This window comes from Chiloscyllium plagiosum, chromosome 18 (genome assembly GCF_004010195.1).
Source record: "Chiloscyllium plagiosum isolate BGI_BamShark_2017 chromosome 18, ASM401019v2, whole genome shotgun sequence".
NCBI classification, from domain to species: domain Eukaryota; kingdom Metazoa; phylum Chordata; class Chondrichthyes; order Orectolobiformes; family Hemiscylliidae; genus Chiloscyllium; species Chiloscyllium plagiosum.
This window is the reverse complement of record NC_057727.1, coordinates 24,285,473-24,293,862: the sequence shown is the minus strand read 5'-3', so window position 1 is coordinate 24,293,862 and position 8,390 is coordinate 24,285,473.

Genomic DNA, 8,390 nt, shown 5'->3' with positions numbered 1-8,390 from the left:
CATTGATAGTTTGTAAAATATACTGTACTTTTGGGATTCAGAATAAAGTAGGACTTAGCCTCCTCCCTCACCCTGCATCAAAGTGTCATTACATAATGGCAGGCTTCCAACTAATTTCTATTATGAACGTAGACATTTTAGAGACGATTGTTGAAACACCTGTGAAGTTAAGATATTTAAATAGGAAAATTATCAGGAGTGTCCTTTTGATGACAGTGTCATACTGTGTAATTAGTTAACATCCTTTACTTGAGTCTTATTGTTAAAGGTAGATTTAGTTATTCATGTACATGCCCTACTGATGGCATTTTAATGTATTGAATAGTGTATTCTCAAGATTCGTACTGTCCACTTAATATGTAATTAGCTCTCTTAACAGGAAGACCTGTATTGCATTTTAAGGCAAATTACTCCATAATGCAGAATGCAAATCAGTGTAGCTGTGCAGCACATAAGGAATCTGACTTTATGAACTACATGTCTGTTTATGTGGATTACCTGAGATGGTTGCATTATTCTCCATTGAGTTTTCTGTATTTTCTACACTGAAAGCTAGAAGTTCAAAGATATACTGGAACAGAGCTGAATGCCTATGAATTCCAATTCTACACATTTTAAATTTATTTAATGCGTCTCTGGTATCACCCCCATAACAACAATAATGGGCATTTAGATTGTATTTTTTCATGGAGTAATATGTCCAAAGGCATTTCATGTAAACATAATCAGACACAAGTTAACCTCAAACAAAAGAAGATGATATAAAGCTCTGTCAAAGACAGATTTAATGAAGTACCTTAAAGTATGAGAGAAAGGGAACAGAAAAATAGTGGTTATATTATTACTGGGTTAGTGATTAAGAGACCTGGACCAATGACCCAGAAATGTCAGTTCTATGTCCTGCTGTGACAATGGAGGAATTTAGATTTGTTTCTAATCAAGTTGTTCAGGAGGTGTTTTTACACATCTGGAGCAAATGGAATATGAACCCAGGCCCCCTGACTCAGATAGGGTCACAATTACTGCTCCACAACAGCCCTAATGGAGGAACTTAAAATTAATCAATCAAACCTGAATTTATAAAAAAAATTAGCATTAGTAATGGCAGTCACAATCACTATACTTCTATGAAATCCATCTAGTTTGCTAATAATCCTTTGGGAAGAAAACCAATCCTTAGTACTCTTGATCTGGCCTACATGATACCCACTCCATAAAACTAAGAGGATGATATCCATTGGATAATATGCAGAAAATGCTGATGGGCATGTACACAGGGATGCTTCGTGCCTTGCCCTTTGAATTGGTCCAGCAATTTTCTCAGTTCTATTAGACTGCTATAAAAGAGCTTTGTAAGATCAAAAACCAGGCAGAATAACCAGCATTGACTTGAGATGTTGGATTCATGAATGTCAAAGACTCTCTTACATCCGCCTCACTAACACCTGGGAGTTGTCAAAAAATTGGGAGAGCTGATGAACCTGAGTGAATGTTTGATAGGGATGTATTACGGTCAGCAATAAATCACTCTTGTACATTCTTTTGGTGTCTTTCCCTGTTCAATCCTCTGCAGTGATGTCCCACTGGCTACATCATGATTGTTGGAGGGCTGCATACTCCCTTTTGGGAAAGATGCCCTTGAGCAGTTCAGGCCTTAAGGTTGGGCTTTTGACCATACCATACCATCTGCATTGTGAACAGCAGTCTGGGTGGGCAGTTTGACAGACAACCGTGGGGACACTGGTGGGAGGGCATATGCTGACATCCTGAACAAGGACAACAGAACTTTGCAGAATGGCGCCAATGTCACTCCCTTTGGAAATGCCTCTGATCAGTTGGAGCAGAGCTCACTACATTGAAAGATCCTTTTTGCACTAATATTCACAGCTGTGATTGCAGCAATTTGAGCATGGTTGGCAACAAGTTGAAATTTCATGATCTCTGTTTGAATTTCTACTGCAGCACTCAAACTTGCTTCTGTTATGCTCTAGGTGTTATGATGCAGACACACCATGCTCTGGTGTGCACATGTTCTCATGAAGTTAGCTACAAATTCAATGCTGAAAAGATATATTCCAAGCTCTGTACAATGGGTCAAGTTGGAGCCAAGCTCCTCCATGCTATCTGACAGTAACAGTAGGCAATCTATCATGTCTGTTAACACACAAAGCATTTCTGCATATATGTTCATCAGCTTTTTCTGGATACTATCCAATCGATATCCTCTTAGTTTTATGGAAAGTAACCTACATACACACTCACGTTGAGGTGGTGGCACATATAGAATTCTTTTGTGTCTATCTTTGTGCAATTTAGTCATGCCCAATATGTCATCATATGTGCATACAATTTCTATGCTAGTGTCTTAAGTACGTGCAATACTAGTGCCTCAAATGATGGCTGCACATGTGAGTTCTGATTGATGGTGTTTCTTCGTCATCAGTGGCTTGCTCTATTTGGTCTTTACAATCTATCACCACTGCCTAACAAATGGTAGTTCTTGGATGTCTGAAAGCAGAAAGGCTCAAGAATAAAGTTGAGGTCTGTACTGAAATTTGTTACAAATATCAAATTGTAGGATTCATATGTTGTAGAAATATAACTTCTTAATTTCAGGAATTCATGTGTTACATGCAAGATAAATTTAAAAAACATGGGTTTGACAAACTTGTAAACACCACTAAATTAGTACAATTCAAAGGCTGGTCAACATTTAAAGGGGTTAAAGTTAGAGAAGTGAAATAGTAAATGACAGGTTACCCTCAATTGGTTTTGTAATGGAGTGGCAAGTCTGGTAAAATTAAAGTTGTTCCCTGTTAGAGATACAAATTCTTTACTTGGGTCTCAGAATCAAAGGGATGTTATTGAAGGTAAATTTGATTTCCGTGAATCACTGTCGAGGACCATTGCCAGAGGTGCCCATTAGTGTGGAGACATTTATAGGGAGGCTTCCTGGTTTCATATTTATTTATTTTTTCCACAGAAAAATGCAGTGAGAGTTTGGATCAGTTTGGAAGTAGTGTCAAAAGTGTTTTGGAAAAGAATAAGACCATAAAAAGTAGGAGACACAGTGGACCATTTGGTCCATTGTGTCTGCTCTGCCATTCAGTGAGATCATGGATGATCTGCTGATCTTCAACGACTTCCCTGCTTTTCTCCTATTACCCTTCATTTCATTACGGATCAAAAAATCTGGCAATCTCAGCCTCAACTATGGGTGAGCCTTCATATCACCCTGTGCTAAAGAATTCTACATTAACTACCTTGGTTGAAAAAATTCTCTAAATCTGTCTTAAATTGAAGAAACTATGTCTGCATTCTCTAGAGTTTCAAAGAATGAGAGGTGATCTCACTGAAACTGACAAAGTTCTTACAAGGCTTGACAGGGTGGATGTAGACAAAATATATCCCATGGTTGGTGATTCAGGATAAGAAGCAGGCCATTTATGATTAGGATGAGAAGGAAGTTTTTCACTCGTAAAGTGGTGAATCTTTGAAATTCTGTACTGCAGCAGGCTATGGAAATTTAGTCATTGAGCAGCCTCAAGACAAAATCAATAGTTTCTGGAGACTAATTCCATTAAGAGAGTGGAGATAGTGGAGGAAAATGGCATGGAGGAGATGATCAAAAATGGTGGAGCAGGCTCAAATTGCTTGTTTCTATACTCCTAACTTAAAAGTTATTGGCCTCCATTGACATCAAATGTGTTATCTGCCAATGTACATCATTATGGAATGAGAGGCATGTGAGATCTCAGAAAGTAGGTTCATAGTTATAGTCGTTAGCCATGGTCTCTGCAATGACTACCCAATTATGACCACCACCATCTACTTATTAGAGATGAGGACATGCAGCTGTGCCTAACCCTTACCTTGCTTCCAAATTGTTTGTGTGATTCCTTGAGCTGGCCCATCATTGCAGGAATCATAGTGATCAGGCCCACTTAATTTCAGTCAAAGTATTGTGTTAGTCTCCTGATGGCAGCAAAATCTCACCCAATTAAGTTGAAGGATGGCTTATTAATGAGCCATTTGACACTTATTATTACTGTACATATGATGTGACAAATGTAGGAAACTTGAAAATTGTATATAAGACTTATTAACCAAATGATACTCTATTACCTGCATGTAAAATTGTTAAAACATCAATCAGCAGAGTGGAGGGATTTCAATGCATGGGGAAGAGAAATAGTATTGTACAGAAATATATGAACGTGAACTGTATTCCCATTATTACTAACATATGCCTTGTTCAAAATTGAATAAACAATCAAGCAATTTGAGCATGGTTAAAAAAAAAATTATTACTGGTGTATCAGGGTTAAATAAAAGTCGCACAGCTTTCCTCACTTCCAGGTGCTGTGCGGCAAGAGATTGTTATCTCCCTTGTCTGGGTCTCTTGCTAAGATTATAGGACTCAGGAGGAGGAGGGGCACTGAAAGTCAGCACCTACCGTTTTGCCAATACCCCTCTGATTCTATAAGTATATGAGAAATAAAAGGATGATTGGGCCAAGAGTTGAGAGTGAGTTGCTGGAAAAGCACGGCAGGTCAGGCAGCGACCGAGGAGCAGGAAAATTGATGTTTCAGGCTGGAGCCCTTTATCAGGAATGAGACGGGGAGCCTTGGGGGTGGAGAGATAAATGAGGGGGCTGGGGAGAAGGTAGCTGAGTGTACAATAGGTGGATGGTGATGGTGGTAAAGGTGATAGGCTGGAGAGAATTGGATAGTGGGAAGGAAGGTTGACAGGTGGGACAGGTCATGAGCTGGAAGGTTGGAACAATGATAAGGTGGGGTGAGGGGAAATGAGGAAACTGGTGAAGTCCACATAGATGCCATGGGGTTGAAGAGTCCTGAGGCAGAAGATAAGGCATTCTTCCTCTAGGTGTCGGTTGGTGAAGGAGTGGCGATGGAGGAGGCCTAGGACCTGCATGTCCTCGGTAGATTGGGAGGGGAAGTTGAAATGTTCGGCCAAGGGATGGTGGGGTTGATTGGTGCGAGTGTCTCCGAGATGTTCTCTAAAGTGCTCTGTGAGAAGGTGTCCAGTTTCCCCAATGTAGAGGAGACCGCATCAGGTGTGATGGATACAATAAATGACGTGTGGACGTGCAGGTGAAACTCTGATGGATGTGGAAGGCTCCTTTAGGGCCTTGGACAGAGGTGAGGGGGGAGGTGTGGGTGCAGGTTTTGCAATTCCTGCGGTGGCAGGGGAAGGTGCCAGGAGGGGAGGGTGGCTTGTTAGGGGACATGGACCTGTTGTGGAGGGAACAGTCTTTGCGGAAAGCAGATAGAGGTGGGGAGGGTGCTGGGGTCCATTTGTAGATTGTGCAAATGTCGGTGGATAGTGTGATTTACATGGAGGTTGTTGGGGTCAAAGGTGAGGACCAGGGGTCTTCTGTACTTGTTGCTGTGGAGGTTGGTGAGGTGAAAAGTGAGGACCGGGCCCACCCCCTCCCATTTATCTCTCCACACCAGAGGCTCCCAGCCTCATTCCTGATGAAGGGCTCTGGCCTGAAATGTCGATTTTCCTGCTCTTAGAATGCTTCCTGATCTTTTCCAGCAACACACCCTCAACTCTGATCTCTGGCATCTGCAGACCTCACTGTCTCCTAGGTTTAGGGCCAGTCAAAGACAGAAGTGGGAAGTTGTGTGTGGACCCTGTGGAGATCGGAGAGGTGCTAAATGAATATTTCTCATCAGTTTTCACTCAGGAAAAGGAGAATATTGTAGAGGAGAAGAATGAGATACGAGATATTAGACTAGAAAGGATCGAAGTTAGTAAGGAAGAGATGTCATCAATTCTAGAAGGAGTGAAAGTAGACCAGTCCCCTGGGCCAGATGGGATTTATCTGAGGATTCTATGGGAAGCTAGTGGGGGGAGATATTGGAGCCATTGGGCTTGATCTTTGAGTCGTTATTGTCTACAGGTTTAGTACCAGAGGACCAGAGGATTGCATGTGTTGTGCCCTTGTTCAAGAAGGGGAATGGAGATGACACAGGTAATTATAGACCAGTGAGCCTTACATCTGTTCTAGGAAAAGTTTTGGAAAGGAATGTGAGAGATAAGATTTATGATAATCTCGCAAGCAACAATTTGATTGCAGATAGTCAACATGGTTTCGTCAAGGGTAGGTCATATCTCTCAAACCAGAGTTTTTTGAGGTGTCTAAGCAGGTGGATGAGGGTAGGGCAGTTGACATGGTGTACATAGACTTCAGTTGATAACGTTCCACATGGTAGGCTGTTGGAGAAAATGCAGAAGTATGGGACTGAAGGTGATTTAGCAGTTTGGATTAGAAACTGGCTTTCTGTAAGAAGGCTGCGAGTGGTGGTTGATGGAAAATATTCAGCTTGGAGTCCGGTGTGCCACAAGGATCTGTTTTGGGACCACTGCTGTGTGTCATTTTCATAAATGACTTAGACACAGGCATAGGTGGATGGATTAGTAAGTTTGCAGATGACACTAAAGTCGGAATAGTGGACAGTGTGGAAAAATGTTGCAGGGGGACTTGGATAAACTGCAGAATTGGACAGAGAGGTGGCAAAGGGAGTTCAGGGAAGAATAACAGGAAGGCAAAGTACTGGGTCAATGGAAAGATTCTTGGTAGTGTGGATGTGCAGAGAGATCTTGGAGTCCATGTACATGGATCCCTGAAAGTTGCCACCCAGGTTGATAGTGCTGTTAAGAAGGCATACAGTGTGTTAGGTTTTATTGGTAGAGGGATTGAGTTCCAGAGCCGTAATGTCATGATGCAGCTATACAAAACGTTAGTGCGGCTGCACTTGGAATATTATGTACAGTTCTGATCTCCCCATTACAGGAAGGATGTGGAAGCATTGGAAAAGTTACAGAGGAGATTTACCAGGAAGTTGACTGTTTTGAGGGGAAGGTCTTATAAGGAAAGGCTGAGAGACTTGTGTCTGTTCTCATTGAAAGAAGAAGGCTAAGAGGGTATTTGATCAAGACATCCAAGATAATCAGAGGATTAGATAGGGTAGACAGTGAAAGTCTTTTTCCTAGGATGGTGATGCCAGCTTGTACAGACAGATGTCAGAGGCAGGTTCTTTACTCAGAGTGGTAAGGGTGTGGAATGCCCTGCCTGCCAATGTAGTTAACACAGCCACGTTAGGGAGATTTAAACAATCCTTGGATAAGCATCTGGATGATGATGGGATAGTATAGGGGGATGGGCTTAGATAAATTCCCAGGTCAGTGCAACATTGAGGACCAAAGGACCCGTTCTGTGCTGTAATGTTCTATGATTGACATGCTTCTCTTGACGAATGGAACTTCTATCACTCGGTCCTGAATCCCATGGAAGGCCCGATGCTGGTCTCTAATACCATCATGCTTCTGAATTGATCAAGGTTCCCCATTGTTTGAATAGTGTGCAAAATGCCTGTCAGATCACCTAATTCCTTTGCTTACAAGGGAGAGGGAATCAAGCCAGTGAGTTGTTTCAAGGAAAACAGTCCTAACCAATCTGCCTTCACAGCTGAAATTTCTCATTCCTGGAAAGATTCTTTGAAATGTCTTGCCCGGAAGTAGATGTAGTTCTTAAGCGGAGGCTGAACTGCTGTCTTATTAAAGTTTAGCTTAACCTAGTTTCCATACTCTCTGCCTCTGCTAATAAAGGTTAGGATACTCTGTTAACTGCTCTCTTTGACTGTGATATAGATCCAGGTGCACGAGAGGATGATTTAGCTCATTGAGTTTGCTGTGCTATTCAGTGAGATGATGGCTGATGTGACAGTTGTCAACTCCACATTCCTGCCAAATCCCCATAACCCTGGATTGATTTAAAAATCTGTCCATCTCAGCTTTGAAGATATTTAACCCAGCCTCAACAGCTTTCTATGGTGGTGAAGAATTCCATAGATTCACTATCTCCTGAGAAGACATTCCTTTTTATTCTTGTTATGACTGGGTGATCCCTTACTTTGAGATTATGCCTTCTGGTCCTGCTGGTTTGTCTTCAAAGAATTCTAATAAATTTGTCAGGCATTGATTTTCCCTTTATGAAGCCATGATGATTCTTGATATATTAGGTACTTCCAAACACTATTACATCCTTTATAAAAGGCTTCTATCATTTTCCTAATACAATAACATATTAAGCTAACTGGTCTTTAGTTACCTGTTTTTGAATTAAGGCTGTTGGTAGTTTTCCAATCCTCCAGTATGTTTTCAGAATCTAAGGATTCTTCAAAAGATTACTACTAGTGAGTCCACTATTTCTGTTGCTGCTTGTGTTAATATCCTAGGATGCATCTCATCAGATCTAGGGGACTCATTGGCTTTCAGCTTTATTAGTTTTCCTAGTACCTTTTCTCCGGTAATAGGTATAAAATATATTCCCTCTTCCTTATTTGCCCCTTGGTTGTTTC